This window comes from Canis aureus, chromosome X (genome assembly GCF_053574225.1).
Source record: "Canis aureus isolate CA01 chromosome X, VMU_Caureus_v.1.0, whole genome shotgun sequence".
NCBI lineage: Eukaryota > Metazoa > Chordata > Mammalia > Carnivora > Canidae > Canis > Canis aureus.
Window position 1 is genome coordinate 35,514,431 of NC_135649.1, and position 16,607 is coordinate 35,531,037.

The window sequence follows — 16,607 nt, forward strand, 5'->3', positions numbered from 1 at the left end:
CTCATAAATAAATAAATAAATAAAATCTGTAAAAAAAAAAAAAAAGTTTATTTTAAGGATAATTACACTGGGAGTGGATATGGCAGGGGTTACTTTAGTTTTCCCTTGAAACATTTCAGTATTTGTGAGGATTTTTTTTCTTAAAAATAATGAAGTAAGGATTACACTTATCAATAGAATTAAAACAAACCTATCTTCACAGTCAATTGTTTAGTTACAATAGCTGGAAGTTACCCATGAACCTAGGAAGCTCCTTAAGCTATTGTTTTCATTTTTTAATTTTTAAAAAGATTTATTTATTTGAGAGAGAAAGAAACAAAGAGTGAGGAGGAGGGGCAGAGAAAGAATCAAAGCAAACTCCTTATGTAGGGCTCTATCTCAGGACCGGGAGTTCACCAGGTAAACTGAAACCAAGGGTCAGGATGCTTACTGATCTGCACTATGCCACCCAGGTACCCTAAGACTGTTGTTTTTAAAGGATCTTATTTGCATCTCTTTTAGGGAACAAAATGCATGAAGAACACATAACCCAAATTAACACTCTTCATCTCTGAGTGATGGCATAAGTGGTTGTCTTCCTTTCCTCTCTATACTACATTGCCTGTTTATGCACACCTTACTTTATAAAAACATGTTCTTTTTCTTCCTAAATAAAGAAATATTTTAAATAAATTCACTGTGACTCAGCACATCCCCACTCACCTAGGCATTATGGATGCCACTTGCAGCAGCCCCAGGAAAGCCCTGGAAGAAGCACTGGTGCCGGAGCAGGTCCTTAGCAAAGTGCACAAGGTGATGTAGTTCAAGAAGTACCTGTTCTTGGAAACCTCTGTTCTCTCATCTGGGAAGGGAGCAACTAAGGCTATCATAACTTCACGCTTATGAATGATGCACACTTAATATTTTTGACACTATTTGTTTAAACAATTCGTTCAATTGTAAAAAGTTTTGTAAATTGCCAATATTAAATTTCCCACTTTATTGTTCCATGACAGACATTATTTGCCCACTATAAGGAAGGAAAATAATTTTCTTCTCACTGTTCTAAGTTCTTGCAAGGGCCACTGTACAAAAGACTGATTTTTTTAAAAGATTTTATTTATTTACTCATGACAGACACAGAGAGAGAGAGGCAGAGACACAGGCAGAGGGAAGAGCAGGCTCCCAAGGTGGAGCCCGATGCGGGACATGATCCCGGGTCTCCAGGATCACACCCTGGGCTGAAGGCGGTGCTAAACCACTGGGCCACTGGGACTGCCCACAAAAGACTGATTAACAGGACTAAACAGAAGTTAATTAACCTGTGTATCTTCGCTATGACACAGTAAGCAACACAAAAGTTTGGTTTCAACTTTAGTTTATGTAGTATTTTAGCAGCGGAACAGTAAACTTTTAGAATAACTACATGACAAAAGAAAAACACCTTGAGTCTCCAGGGCAATAAATTGTGAGGAGGCAAATATATGGGAAACTAATGGTAGATTCGGGTTAGCTAGTAAAATGTGTTATGTAGATCTCTCTAGTACCCTCTTCCAGGTTAGGGGACTAATGTTTTCTCCAGGGAATACCTTTTTCTCCTGATAAAGCTGGGAGCTTGCATGTTCTGCTGCCCTTGACTACAAATCCATTCTGTGTATATTTGGTTCTGTATGAGAAATTCCATGTTCACTTCAAACCCTGAACAAATCTGAAGAAAATACAGGTTACATCATTACATTTGTATGAATAAACAAAGGACCAAAGTCTACTATATATGCATATATTTGTTTCCTACATGTATACCTGATACCTGTGTTCTGTTGTTCATTTACACATGATTTAAAAAAGCTTAACTGAAGAGACTGCATTATGACTACTGCTGGACAATGGGATTTTGAGGAAGCTCTTGCAATCATCTCTGTACTGGAATACTTTTTTTGGTAGACAAATGGAGAATTTCAAACATGACTTTCAAATGTAGTATTGTTTTTTTTTTTTTTTTAATTTATTTTTTATTGGTGTTCAATTTACTAACATACAGAATAACCCCCAGTGCCCGTCACCCTCAAATGTAGTATTGTTTCAAAAAATTGATGGTTGCCTAATACCGTATAGCACAGAAATGAATATTTGATTAAAAATAATTATAGGGGCACCTGGGTGGCTCAGTGGTTGAGTGTCCACCTTTGGCTCAGGTCGTAATCCCGGGTCCTGGGATCCAGTTCAGCATCAGGCCACCTGCAGGGAACCTGCTTCCCCCTCTGCCTTGTCTCTGCATCTCTCATGAATAAATAAATAAAATATTTTTTTAAAAAAACAGAAAAAAATTATTATAGCGAGGTACCTGTGTGGCTCAGTGGATTAAGCATCAGACTTCGGCTCAGGTCATGATCCTGGGGTCCTGGAATCAAGCACCAAGTTGGGTTCCCTGCTCAGTGGAGACCCTGCTTCTCCCTCTGTTCCTCCCCTGCTTGTGCTGTCTCTCAAATAAATAAATAAAAATCTTTTAAAAATAAAATAATAATAATAGCTTCCTTCCCATGTGTAGCAATAACATATGAAAACCTTTGAATTCTCTGGGTCTTTCCACAAATAACGACAATAATAGTGGTTTATGTTTTCATATTTTACAGCTCTATGAAATAGGAGGATCTGAAATGAGGATGCCCTTTATAAATTAATGAAACAGTGAAGCTTGCTAAAGAAATTAAACGTTAAGCTAAAGAATCTATGAAGGAAATTATGAAGAGAAGTCTATGTACAATACAATGAAAATGAATAAAATACTGATGAATAAACCTAACCAAGGAAGTGAAAACGCATAAGCCAAAAACTAGAAAATATTGATGAAAACCAGCAAAGAATATACAGATGTATGGAAAGACATACCGTGGTAAGATGTCAGCAGTACCCAAAGCTATCTTCAGATTCAGTGCAAACCCTATTAAAATACCAATGATGTTTCTTGCAGAAGTAGAAAACATCATCCTAAAACTCAAAGGAATTTCAAAGTCCACCAAAAACTCAGAACAATCTGCAAAACAACAAAAGTGGAGAACTCACACCCTGATTTCAAAATTTGCTAGAAAATTGCTGCACACTCATCAGAACACATGGTATCACCATGAAGACAGATACATATGCCAGTGGAGAAGACTAGAGAGCCAGAAACAAATTATCATGTATATGATGATCAAGTTATTTTCAACAAGGATGCCAATACCTCCCAATGGTGAAACATACTCTCGTCAACAAAGTGTTTGGCCAACTGGATATCCACATACAAAAGGAAGAAGTTGGACAGTTATATTACACCATATACAAAAATTAACACAAATGATGTTTAAGACCTAGATGCAAAATGCAAAACTATAAAATAGCTAGAAGAAAACATAGTTAAAATATTTTTGACACTGGATTTCGCAGTGATTTCTTGGATATGACATGAAAACAAAAGGCAAAAAACAAAAATAAACAAGTGAGACTACAACCTAAAAACCGTTTTGGGGATCCCTGGGTGGCGCAGCGGTTTAGCGCCTGCCTTTGGCCCAGGGCGCGATCCTGGAGACCCGGGATCGAATCCCACGTCGGGCTCCTGGTGCATGGAGCCTGCTTCTCCCTCTGCCTGTGTCTCTGCCTCTCTTTCTCTCTCACTGTGTGCCTATCATAAATAAAATAAAATAAAATAAAATAAAGTAAATTAAAAAAATAAAATAAAAACCGTTTTGAGTCAAAGGATATAAACAAGAGTGAAGATACAATGTACAGAATGGCAGAAAATACTTGCAGAAAAAATACTTGATAAGGTGATAATACCTAAAATATGTAAAGAACTCCTACATCAAAACAACAAAAAACATGTGGTTTATGTATACAATGGAATATTACTCAGCTATTAGAAATGACAAATACCCACCATTTGCTTCAACGTGGATGGAACTGGAGGGTATTATGCTGAGTGAAGTAAGTCAGTCGGAGAAGGACAAACATTATATGTTCTTATTCATTTGGGGAATATAAATAATAGTGAAAGGGAATATAAGGGAAGGGAGAAGAAATGTGTGGGAAATATCAGAAAGGGAGACAGAACGTAAAGACTGCTAACTCTGGGAAACGAACTAGGGGTGGTAGAAGGGGAGGAGGGCGGGGGGTGGGAGTGAATGGGTGACGGGCACTGGGTGTTATTCTGTATGTTAGTAAATTGAACACCAATAAAAAATAAATTAAAAAACAACAACAAAAAACAACCTGATGAACAAAGGAGTAAAATTTTCAAAGTACATTTCTCTCAAGATGACATACAAATAAATGGCCAACCAAAATATAAAAAGATGGTTAACATCACTAAACTTTAGAGAATAAATCAAGGAATGGGATGCCCTGGTGGCTCAGAGGTTGAGCGTCTGCCTTTGGGTCACCGTGTGATCCTGGAGTCCCAGGATCGAGTCCCACATCAGGCTCCCTGCATGGGGCCTGCTTCTCCCTCTGCCTGTGTCTCTGCCTCTCTCTATCTGTGTCTCTCATGAATAAATAAATAACATCTTTAAAAAAAGAGAATAAATCAAAACCAAACTCAGATACTACCTTATACACATTAACATAGTTATTCTTAAAAATAAACAAAAACAAAATCATGCTGATTCCATATGTATATGGCAAATTAAAGTGGTTAAATTCACACACACACACAAAAAAAGCAGAATGGCAAATGGACATGGGAGAGGAGAGAAAACAGAGACATGTTGTAGGTAAACTAATTAGAATTCAGAAAAAGAGGGGCAGCCCCGGTGGCGCAGCGGCTTAGCGCCCCCTGCAGCCCAGGGCATGATCCTGGAGACTCTGGATCGAGTCCCACATCAGGCTCTCTGCATGAAGCCTGCTTCTCCCTCTGCCTCCCTCTGCCTGCCTCTGCCTCCCTCTCTCTCTCTCTCTCTCTCTCTCTGTGTGTGTCTGTCGTGAATAAATAAATAAAATCTTAAAAAAAAAGAATTTAGATAAAGAAACTCCAGAGAGAAAAAAAAAAAACAAACCCAATAATGATACTTAATGATAAGATTAAGGTTGTGTGGGTACAAGAATAATCCCTTTTTGTCTGAATTCACTGATGAAAAGTTTCATTTTTTCCCTAAAATTTAAAATTCAACTATCATTTTCTGTAGTGAAGATTTGATGGCATGTTCACCCAATGAAGTTATGAGTCTTATAAATTCTCAGGAAGCAAAACCAGCTATACTTACAGTATAATAGAAATCATTTTAGGGTGCCGAAGTGGCCCATACTTGGGGCAGGAAGCAAGAATAAATGATGAAGACTGAGTCTGGAGACCATCAAAGTAGGGAAGACATGTAGGCTACTAAACTGTAACAAATACAAGCATGTGTTAAGAATGCATGGGACCAGGAGAGAAGATGAGTGGGAAATATCAGAGAGGATGACAGAACATGAGAGACACCTAATTCTGGGAAACAAACAAGGGGTAGTGGAAGGGAAGGTGGGTGGGGGATGGGGTGACTGGGTGACGGGCACTGAGGGGGGCACTTGACGGACTGAGCACTGGGTGATACGCTATATGTTGGCAAATCGAATTCCAATTAAAAAAATTAAAAAATTAAAAAAAAGAATGGATGGGACCCTGGGGAAGAGTGATGGCACATGGTTCACCAGACTCTCCTGATGCTGACAGACTACCCTGAACCAAGCTGTGTGTGTTACTTCATAGCCACCACAGAAGACTGGCCTGAATGAGGTGCACCACCCCCAGACATGAACCCCAGAAACTTTTACTATTTTTGTGACCTCATGGTTCAGCTGTTACACAAACTGAGTGTTGAAGCAGCTACTGGCCTCAAGAACATTTGAAGGAAATTAAAAATCAAGTGTGAGATAACATCCCATTTCAATTAATAAAAATTAACCCTTCTTTTTCATTCCCAGTGATGTGTGAGAATTGGTGCCCAGAAATGACCCTATTGTTTTTGTGATACGACCACATGACAAAGACAACGCGGACAATTCACAAAAGATGGTGTCCATGATCCATGAATAACCAATATCTCCCATTATGTGTGAGAGCTGACAAGGCCATTTAAACTATAGATGGTAATTTAACACCAGAACCTTGTTCTGAAACACACACTATTCACAGGGCACAACTTCAATTGCTTGACAAATCACTGCTGGAAAATGACATTATTGCAATAAGACTATCAGGTATTCAGGAAGAAATGCAGGAAATATCCTATTTCCTAATCCTATAAATGATGTCACAACAACACAAAATTTTTGAACTTTAAAGACCAAAAATACAAAAACCTTAGTTTTTTGAAAACGGATTAGTATATGCGACCAAGCTACAGAAAACTGTTCAATAAAACTACCCGCACCCTGCACCCCTCCCATACACGCGACCCAGAGACGCGAGGAGGCCAGCGAAGCCCTTCTGTTCCTCGGCCTCGGGGCCAGGGTGACCCGGTTCCAACCCTCTGGGCAGGCACTGGAGACGGCAAGAGGGGCTGTCCACGGTACCGGGGGCCGGAAGGGCGCGAGGACACCGCCTGGCTCTCGGGAAACGGGTGAGCGGACAAAGATCCCGGCGGTCAACACTTCAGTGATCAGGGCGAGGCAGGGGTAGGGGGTGGGATGGGGTTGGCCAAGAAGGAAGTGAGGGAGCTCAGGCGTCTTGCTCCACGACCCACGGACCCACCAACCTGACACAACGCCCCGCCCGGGCTCCTCCCCAATGGGATCACAGGATTCCCACAGAGCTTTCTGGAGGCTGACTTCATGTGAGGACAAGGGGCAACTGGCTACCTTCAGCACTGGGATGGGGCCGTAGGTAGTGGTGTGTGTGGGGGTGGCAGAGGAGGGGAGGAGGGTGGAAATGAGGGGCGGGAGCCTGGACGCACATGCACGTGCGGGGAGGGGAAGGCTCGACCCAACGCGGACCTTCTTCCACCCGGGTGTGGGCTACTGGAACAGCCGGGGCCTCCACACTAAAGCGGGTCCCAGTGAGCCAGAACCTGAGCCTCCTTCGGGGCATCAGCACCCGGATGCATGACTTGGGTACATGGGGCCCAAGGGCGCTGGCCACGCTGCCCAGGGACCAGAACCCATCGGTTGCCTGACCCTTCTGGCAGACTCTCCACACTAGTCTGTTGATGACCAGCTCCAAAGCAGCCGAGACATTGGGACCCAGAGCCAAGGGCCATTCCTTGTCATTGCCCTGAACACACTGTTGGGATGTTAGAGAAGGTGCCGCAGAAAGTCAAGTGTGCAAACACACAGGCCGCAGTGGAGGGACGACTCTGCCTACTAGACTTGTGTGGGGGCGAACTGGGGCCACGTCTCCGCCAGAAAGGGGGAAGCCCCCGTGAGATTGCACCGTGATGCCATTGCCTGCCCTGTTTTGTGTCAGGCCACCGCTTCTTAGGCGGATCCCTGGTTGTGATGGTGGTAATAGGGTGGGGGGTGAGGGTGAGCAGCCTGGGGAGCACGGAAGCAACAGGAGGAGCAGGAGAAGGAGGCACAGGTGGCTGCTGCTACTGATGCTTCCACTTTGGCTCGTCCCAGGAGGGCACTGTCCCTTCTGTACTTGGCTCTGCACCCAGGAACGAGCCGCACCGGCCCACCCCGCCCCTCCCATCCTCCCAAGACAACCTAAGGGCCCCTTGACCGGGTGGCCAAGGTGCGCACCGGACAGAGGGACATCATCGGGGTACCCCGTCAGACCCCCCACAAAGGCAGCAGCCGTCCCTCCGTGTGCCGCAGTCCCCACCTGCGCCAGTCTTCGTCCAGCTTCCAGGGCCCTGATTGGGACCAGCCCAGGCCTCCCATGCTGCTCTAGCTCCTACAGGAAGGAGCCCCAGGCCAAATGCCCAAGGGCCAGATGCACGAGGCCTTCCAGAGCTCTACTCTCAACAAGACAAGGCACACGCCAGGGGGCGAGGCCTGGGCTTCCAGTCCCAAGCTGCAGGGCAACCGAGAAGAGTCGCAATCGGTCCCCGTAGCGGTTTCTGGAGTCTCCCAGCTTTCCTGGAAGAGCTCCAAGCCTAGGGGAACTTGAGGGGATCCAACTGCGGTCAGCCTTGGTCTCCCAAAGCCTATTACCAGTGACAGCACACCGCGAGGCTCTGGTGGCCGCCACGTCGGGGCGGGACTGGAGCGGGGTGACACAGCCACACGGGCCGGGCCAGGGGGCGCCGGGCCAGGGGGCGCCGGGCCTTTGGCCGCGTGCCCCTTCCCCCGGGAGCTAGAGCAGGATCCGTGCGGCCTTTGGCCCTTTGGCCGCGTGCCCCCCGCAGCCCCGCCAACGACCCGCACGGGAACCTGGAGGGACCCGCGCGGGAACCTGGAGGGCTGCCGCCACTGCTGGTGCGGACGGGGGCGGGGACCCTGCTGTGCCCGTGTCCGGATCCCGGATCCCGGATCCCGGGAACGGGTGTGGAGCCGGGCCACCCGGTGTCAAAGGGGGGGCCTTGAGCGTGAGGGGGTCTTGGGAGGCGGAGGGGTAGGGGCTGGGGAGGAGGCGGTGGCGGAGCTCACCAGGAGGAGCAGAGAGTCCGGGTCGGACAGGCCCCCGGTGGGAGCAGCAGCAGCACCAGCCAGCCGCCGCCGCCGCCTCCTCCTCCTCCTCCTCCTCCTCCTCCTCCTCCTCCTCCTCCTCCTCAGCCGGGCCCCGCGCCCCGCGCCCCGCGCCCCGCGCCCCGCGCCCCCCGCCCAAAACCCGGCCCGTGCCCACCAAGAGGCTGTTGCCTGACACGGGGGTGGGGTGGGGGTGGGGGACGGGGACACCGGGCAGCGGCACTGCCACGTCCCGCGGCTTTCCCCTCTCTGGCGGAGGCCTGGTCCCAGTGCCCCGATTTCCCTCTTCCCTCAGCCAAGTCGAGGCCAAGCCGCCGCCATCACTCCCCCTCCGCCCCGCGCCCCGGGCCCCGGGCCAGCCAGGCCTCTCAGCTCGCCCCGTTCCCCTTTCTGGGCCACCTTCTCCAACGTCCCACCACAGCCCTCAGGGCAAGCACAGTCGAGGAACGGCTGGGTGACTCCCGCCCCTGCATCCCAAAGCCAACGCCTGCTCCCGAGCTGGTCATCAACGGACCAGCGTGGAGCGCGTGCCAGAAGCGCCAGGCGCCTCGGGATGGGACTGCCAACGGCCCCTTCGGTCCCGGTCCCGCCGGGACGCTGGGACTTCACCCCCGGGCCCGTCCTGCCCTGGAAGCCAGCGGGCGGCGGCTCCGGGGATCGCCAACGCGTTCCGCTTGATGGCAGTGTTGCACCGGCAATGCCCACCGGCCCTTCCCCCAGGGCCTCTCCCTCCGCCCTTTGCCGAAGAAAAAAGGCCAAGCGCTGGCCGCCGGGGCTCCAACATGGCGGCTCCCGTGCCTGGGCCGCTTTCGCTTTCGGGGAGCGCTCCGGCTTCGGAGGCTTCGGAGGCTTCGGAGGCTTCGGAGGCTTCATCTTGAGGCCCGCTGGAGCGGAGCCCGGCGGAGCCTCGGTGCCCTCGGCCTCCCCTCGGCCGGCTTCGGGGATCACAACGGTCGGGCGGGGCCCGGCCGGGCCCGCCGTGGGCCTCCCTCGGCGGCGGCCACGGACCCCTGCGAGGCGAGGCGCCAGGCGCCCTCAGGACCCCCGCAGGCCGCCGGGAGCCCTCGGGAGACACACCGGTCTGGTGGTGGACCCGGCCCCGGCCCCGGCCCAGCGAGCGGGCGCCCGATCCCGGGATCAGGACTCCCCTCAGGCCAGCCTGACCCCTCAGGCCTCCAGCGGCGGGTCGCAAAGGTCGGCGCCGGCCGTGGGGTCAACAGCGAGGGCCACGTCCCGCGGCCAGGGGCCGGAGGGGTCCCGAGGACCTCGGCCCTTGGCCCGTGACGGCCCCTCCCCGGCCCCAACCGCCACGGGAATGAAGGCGTGGATCCGGGCCCACTCGGGTCAGTGTGGAGGGCAGCCCGGAGCCGCGGCACCGACGCCAAAGCGGCCCCGTGCCCCCCGGTGCAGGCGCCCCCTCTGGACAGCTCCCAAGGGACGGAAGGAAGCCCGGCGAGGGGGGAACACACCCACGTGTGCCCGGGCTCCCGGGGACCCGTGCCCCACACGGCCTAGCGGGCTCAGGCCAGCACACGCCGGACGCTGCTGCTCTTGGCCCTTCTTGCCCATCGATGGGCCCAGATCCTACGAATAACACCTTCGGGCCCTATCACAGGTGCACCCTGACAACCCGCCTCTTGTGCCGGGGCCCCAGTAGAAGCCAGAAGAACCACATACGCCCTGTCCCCGCCGCCCGCGCCGCCGCCACCACCACCACCACCACCACCACCACCACCACCACCCCCCCCCCCCCCCCGCGCCGGTCACAGGGTCTCTCACTCACTCACGCTCACGCTCATTCACGCGAACACACATATTCCAGGCAGATACACTCCCTCTCCCCGCACCCCCCGCCAAAACCGAAACACTGGGAGACCACACTTGGACGTCACCCTTCTCAAAACCTCAGGAGGTGGCCCACACACCCCACAGCAAGCACCCGTATGCGTGGGTGACGGGGGTCCGTTTCGACCCCGATTCCCGTGCCCAAGGGTGTAACGGTGCTCCCGTCATGCACTCTGAACCCTCTCCACGCTCCCGAACGGCTCGAGGCTCCTCCAACGTCAACAACCCTCGGGGAACAGTTTTGCTTTCTGCCCTTTGGCAAACGGGAGAGGCCCAGGACCTCCTGCTTCCTAGGGCAGGGAGGGATGCCCCGGTCCCATCTGTGGCATACAACGCCCCTCCCACCCCCACCCCCACCCCCACCCCCACCCCCCAACACCTCCAGAGGGTCCTCCTGGTCGGGCTTCCCCCGTTTCAGTTCTAGGAAGCCTGGCTGAACGACGGACACCCTGTTGGACACAAATCCCACTCAAGGCCGAAGCACGGGTCCAAGCGACTCTCGAAGGCCCGCCCGCCTCCCGGGCCCACGGGAAGGGAGCCAGAAGCGGCGGGCGGTCGGCCTGAGGGTGACGGTGACGAGCCTCCACCGCCCGTCTCGGGTCGCCTTCGCCCCCCCCCCCCCCCGCCCGCCGCCGGCCGCTAGCCTCTCCTGACCCCTGCAAGGAAGGCCCCGGCCGGCCTCAGCTCCAAAGGGCCATCGCGGACGCCCTCGACTGCCCGGGGCCTCCGAGCCGGCTGCCAGTCCGCACGCCACCCCCCACCCCCACCCCCACCGAGTGTCCGCTCCACGAGGCCTACCGGCCTCCCCGGGGCTTCCCTTCTGACCATGAAGCCCAGGTCCGAACGCCCTCCACCAGCAGGCGGGAGCCACCCAGGACCACCAAGGGGCCACGCGCCGCCCGGGCAAGGAAGGGTCCGGCTCCCACACAAGTCGACCGCCCTGGCGGTCGATGGCGGGGCACGGGGCCGCGCCAAGGGAGGGCCACGCGGGCGTCCCCTAGCTCGGCGGCGGGCGCGGGGCCGGGCTTCGCGCCCGGCTCGCCCATCAGAGTCCGGGCACGGGCCCCACGGCACCCCAGGGCGGGACCGGTGACAGAGGCTGCTGCGGGGGTACCCTGCCCGGGGGACCGCTCAGCCCTGCGGGACCTCTCATCCCGCAGAGTCAGCGCGTCTCCGCCCACCTTGCCCACCCGGCTTGTCAAGCAAGAGCAGGCCAGTGAGCCAAGTCCTCCCTGCTCCTCGGTCTCGGTCTCGGTCTCGGGGCCAGGGAGACCCGGTTCCTCGCCCCTGGGCAGGTGCCCGAGCTCCGCGGGTGCCGGGACCCAAAGGACGCGTGGACACCGCCTGGATCTCAGGTGGGGGGGGGTGGGGGGTCGGAGGGAGACCGGGGACAGGAGATGCAGGCCGCCTCCTCGGTGCCCCGGGGCCAGGTTTGACCAAGGAAGGGGACAGCGTGCACAGCCCTTGTGCCCCCCCCCGCGCCCCCCCCCCCAACTAAGGGGCCTTCCGGGAACCTGACGTGTGTGAGGAGAAGGGGCGACGGCGCCGGGGCGGGGGTGCTGGTGGTGGGGCGACACCCGAGGACGCTCGGGGACTGCTCGTGGACGCGTGCGGACGGGAAGGCACGACCCATCCCGGACCTTCTTCCACCCGTGTGTGTGGGCTACCGGGACAGCCGGGGCCTCCACGGAGGTCGGTCCGCGTGATCCAGAGCGGGAGCCTCCTCCGGGGCACTGGACCGGCAGACGCGTGCCTGACTATTGGTCCACGGGGGCAGACGGAGCTGGGCCCCCCAGCCCAGGGGACGGGGCTCCGCTCCCGGGAGCCTCGCCTCAGAAGCGAGGGGTGCGTGCTTGCTTGCTTGCTCGCCCCCCGCCACCCCTCCACCCTCGCCCCCAGTGGCCCAGTGGCCGGGCCCTTGACATGAGAGCCGCCATGTTGGGGCGAGGGACGGCGGACACCGGCTGGGCTTCCGAGTTTTCTGGCCTGGCCTTTTTTTCCTCTGGCAGAGGGCGGAGGCTGAGGCCCTGGGGGAAGGGCCGGCTGGCATTCGCGGTGCAATACTGCCATCAAGCGGAAAGTCCTCGGCGGATCCGGGAGCCCAGCGCCGTGCTCTCTCTCCCGCGTGGAGGGGCCCCGGGGGTGACGTGGGAGTGCGGGGGGAGACGGACGGGGACGGACGGGATGGAGCGCCACGGAGGTCCGGGGTCCGGGGTCCGGGAGCCTGGGGGCCTGGCCGGTCGGGCCCGGGAAGCCCCAAGCCACGGCTCGGCTCGGGCCCCTCCCTGGTGGCCGCCACGTCTGGGCGGGACTGGAGCGGGGTGACACAGCCACGCGGGCCGGGCCAGGAGGCGCCGGGCCTTTGGCCGCGTGCCCCTTCCCCCGGGAGCTAGAGCAGGATCCGTGCGGCCTTTGGCCCTTTGGCCGCGTGCCCCCTGCAGCCCCGCCAACGACCCGCACGGGAACCTGGAGGGCTGCCGCCACTGCTGGTGCGGACGGGGGCGGGGACCCTGCTGTGCCCGTGTCCGGATCCCGGATCCCGGGAAGGGGAACGGGTGTGGAGCCGGGCCACCCGGTGTCAAAGGGGGGGCCTTGAGCGTGAGGGGGTCTTGGGAGGCGGAGGGGTAGGGGCTGGGGAGGAGGCGGTGGCGGAGCTCACCAGGAGGAGCAGAGAGTCCGGGTCGGACAGGCCCCCGGTGGGAGCAGCAGCAGCACCAGCCAGCCGCCGCCGCCTCCTCCTCCTCCTCCTCCACCTCCTCCTCCTCCTCCTCCTCCTCCTTCTCCTCAACCGGGCCCCGCGCCCCGCGCCCCCCGCCCAAAACCCGGCCCGTGCCCACCAAGAGGCTGTTGCCTGACACGGGGGTGGGGTGGGGGTGGGGGACGGGGACACCGGGCAGCGGCACTGCCACGTCCCGCGGCTTTCCCCTCTCTGGCGGAGGCCTGGTCCCAGTGCCCCGATTTCCCTCTTCCCTCAGCCAAGTCGAGGCCAAGCCGCCGCCATCACTCCCCCTCCGCCCCGCGCCCCGGGCCCCGGGCCCCGGGCCCCGGGCCAGCCAGGCCTCTCAGCTCGCCCCGTTCCCCTTTCTGGGCCACCTTCTCCAACGTCCCACCACAGCCCTCAGGGCAAGCACAGTCGAGGAACGGCTGGGTGACTCCCGCCCCTGCATCCCAAAGCCAACGCCTGCTCCCGAGCTGGTCATCAACGGACCAGCGTGGAGCGCGTGCCAGAAGCGCCAGGCGCCTCGGGATGGGACTGCCAACGGCCCCTTCGGTCCCGGTCCCGCCGGGACGCTGGGACTTCACCCCCGGGCCCGTCCTGCCCTGGAAGCCAGCGGGCGGCGGCTCCGGGGATCGCCAACGCGTTCCGCTTGATGGCAGTGTTGCACCGGCAATGCCCACCGGCCCTTCCCCCAGGGCCTCTCCCTCCGCCCTTTGCCGAAGAAAAAAGGCCAAGCGCTGGCCGCCGGGGCTCCAACATGGCGGCTCCCGTGCCTGGGCCGCTTTCGCTTTCGGGGAGCGCTCCGGCTTCGGAGGCTTCGGAGGCTTCGGAGGCTTCATCTGAGGCCCGCTGGAGCGGAGCCCGGCGGAGCCTCGGTGCCCTCGGCCTCCCCTCGGCCGGCTTCGGGGATCACAACGGTCGGGCGGGGCCTCCGGCAGCCCTGGGGAGACACACCGGCGTGGTTTCTGGCACACTGCTGCAGCCGCTCCCAGTGGATCATTGCTTGGCCTAGGTTTTCACAACCAGGGAGAATTTTCTGTCCTTGTCCATGAAACTATTATGCGTCTATCTTCATATAGAAGTTCTGGCGGAGCCGTCAACTGTCACATTTGGTGAGGGTGATTGAGCTATTTCTGATTCTCTGTACTGTTGTTGAATCTTCTTAAAGGCTTTGCAAAGTTACCAATGGTCATTTTCAGTTTGTATGGATAGTTCTATCAGGAATCATTTATTTATCTGAGATATAATTGATTTTGCTGAGTTAACGTTCATTGTGCATTCTTCATTTTACCCAAGGTTAGGTTTAATATATGCACCTCATTTCAGTACTCAAGAGCCTATTTTTGGCCATATTAAAACTGCCGGTCTCCTTTAAAGATATAGATACATAGATTTATATACATATAAATAGAAATATATACGTTACAATATTCTTCAAGTATTTATTTTTAATACTAGTTAAATGTTTATCATCATACTGTCAATAATACCATTTGAAAACAATAGAATATTTAGTAGTAGTTTCCTTTTTTTTAGTAGTTTCCTTTTTATAATAGAGAATACTTGCCTTTAATTAGTCCATGAATTATAATCATAATTGCAGTGTAGTAAGTTTTTTTTTTTTTTAACATTTTATTTATTTATTCATGACAGACACACAGAGAGAGAGAGAGGCAGAGATGCAGACAGAGGGAGAAGCAGGCCCCATGCAGGGAGCCTAATGTGGGACTGGATCCCGGGTCTCCAGGATCAGGCCCTGGGCTGAAAGCTCACAAAACCGTTGAGCTACCCGGGCTGCCCGTAAGGCTCGTTTTTAATGATCACCTTTAGTAATGTGTAGATTATACATTCCATTTTTCAATGGGTCTTTTTATGTCAATAAGGGGAGCCACATCCTTTCATTTTTTTCTTTTTTTTTTTCATTCTTTCAATTTGAATTGATATATTTATCTTCTGCAGTCTTTGAATCGAAGTCTTTCACCATGTTTCTTTGTCAAGAATATTCTATTTAGCGCCTCTTTCCGTGGTTCCAATCTGTTTCAAATTCCTCCTGTTTAGAATTTACCTGGGAACTTGAGTATCTGGTCTACATTGTCTATCTTCATCATACTCTTAATTTTGGTGAAAGGCCATATTGACAATATCTTGCTCACTGAGTTAGGTAGATATTATGAGTTCATTTGCTTCAAGATTTATTTGAGAGAGGGATCCCTGGGTTTGCTCAGTGGTTTAGCGCCTGCCTTTTGCCCAGGGCGTGGTCCTGGAGACCACATGGAATCCCACATCTGGCTCCCTGCATGGAGCCTACTTTTCCCTCTGCCTGTGTCTCTGTCTGTCTCTCGGTCTTTCATGAATAAATAAGTAAAATCTCTTATAAAAAGATTTATTTGAGAGAGAGACACACTGAGTGCAAGTGCAGGAGGAGGGTGGAGGGAGAGCGAAGTGGAGTCTTCACTGAGCAGGGAGCCTGATGAAAGACTAGATCCCAGGACTCTGGGATCAAGAAATGAGCCAAAGGCCCTGATGAAAGGAACACAGATTCTTAACTGATTGAGTTACCCAGGTGCCCCTGGATCAGGAATTTATTGCTCACTTAATAAATAAGGTCGTAGCATCCTTCTCTACTTATCTTTCAAAATTTTTACTTTCACAGAAGGATGTAAAAACCAATATATTCAGAGTTTTCAGTACACATCCAATGAGGTATTAATAATGTAGTGATATTTCAACTACACAATAATGAATAGTATAAGACCAAACATTTAAGACCTTGATTTATGACTTCTTTTCGCCCACTTTACCCATTCAATGCTCAAAAATCTGATAATCAGAGAGGTATGCTTCAAAATGTTTTAACCTTTTCAAGAGTTGATTATATTATGGAGAATACACCATTCACTGATATTGAGAAATTTAACCATTATCTTGGTAAGCAATGGATTTACTAATTTTATTTTATTTTTATTTTTTTTATTCATGAGAGATACAGAGAGAGGCAGAGACACAGGCAGAGGGAGAAGCAGGCTCCATGCAGGGAGCCCGACGTGGGACTCGATCCTAGGTCTCCAGGATCACGCCCTGGGCTGAAGGCAGCGCTAAACCGCTGCGCCACCGTCTCTGCCCTTTTTTTTTTTTTTTTTTTTTTTTTACTAATTTCTAAAAGCCACTTCCATAAATAAATGTCGTTAAAAATAAAATGGACAGGATTTTAATGTACCAATAATCAAAGATTACATGCTTAGGCATAAACTAAAAGTTACATGAAAATCTACTCAAGGGCAACCTTAAAATTCCTGACTGAGAGAAAAGTAGACTTTAAGTAAATTTGTATTTTATTTTTGAATAAATAGCTTTTACCTGATGAACATTTCCATTCTTCATCAGGTAGTTATCAATCTATTCTAATCCTAAGGAAAATGCAAAAGAGTTTTGAATGCTTTGTTGTTATTTTCCATTGTTTGTAAGGGAAAATAAACAGGCAGGA

General features: G+C 53.2%; 2 long non-coding RNA genes across 4 annotated transcripts in view; one reads left to right on the forward strand and one right to left on the reverse strand.

Annotated features, from left to right (window-relative positions):
- The window catches only part of LOC144308705 (uncharacterized), an 89,936-nt gene extending 86,262 nt beyond the window's left edge, over nucleotides 1-3,674 (forward strand). For all 3 annotated transcript variants that reach the window (XR_013375058.1, XR_013375061.1, XR_013375059.1), the window contains one exon: nucleotides 2,613-3,674. This is a non-coding gene — a long non-coding RNA (uncharacterized LOC144308705). The remainder of the gene's footprint in view (nucleotides 1-2,612) is intronic.
- The window catches only part of LOC144308706 (uncharacterized), a 53,811-nt gene that overhangs the window by 34,880 nt on the left and 2,324 nt on the right, over nucleotides 1-16,607 (reverse strand). The gene's annotated exons all lie outside the window — the stretch shown is intronic.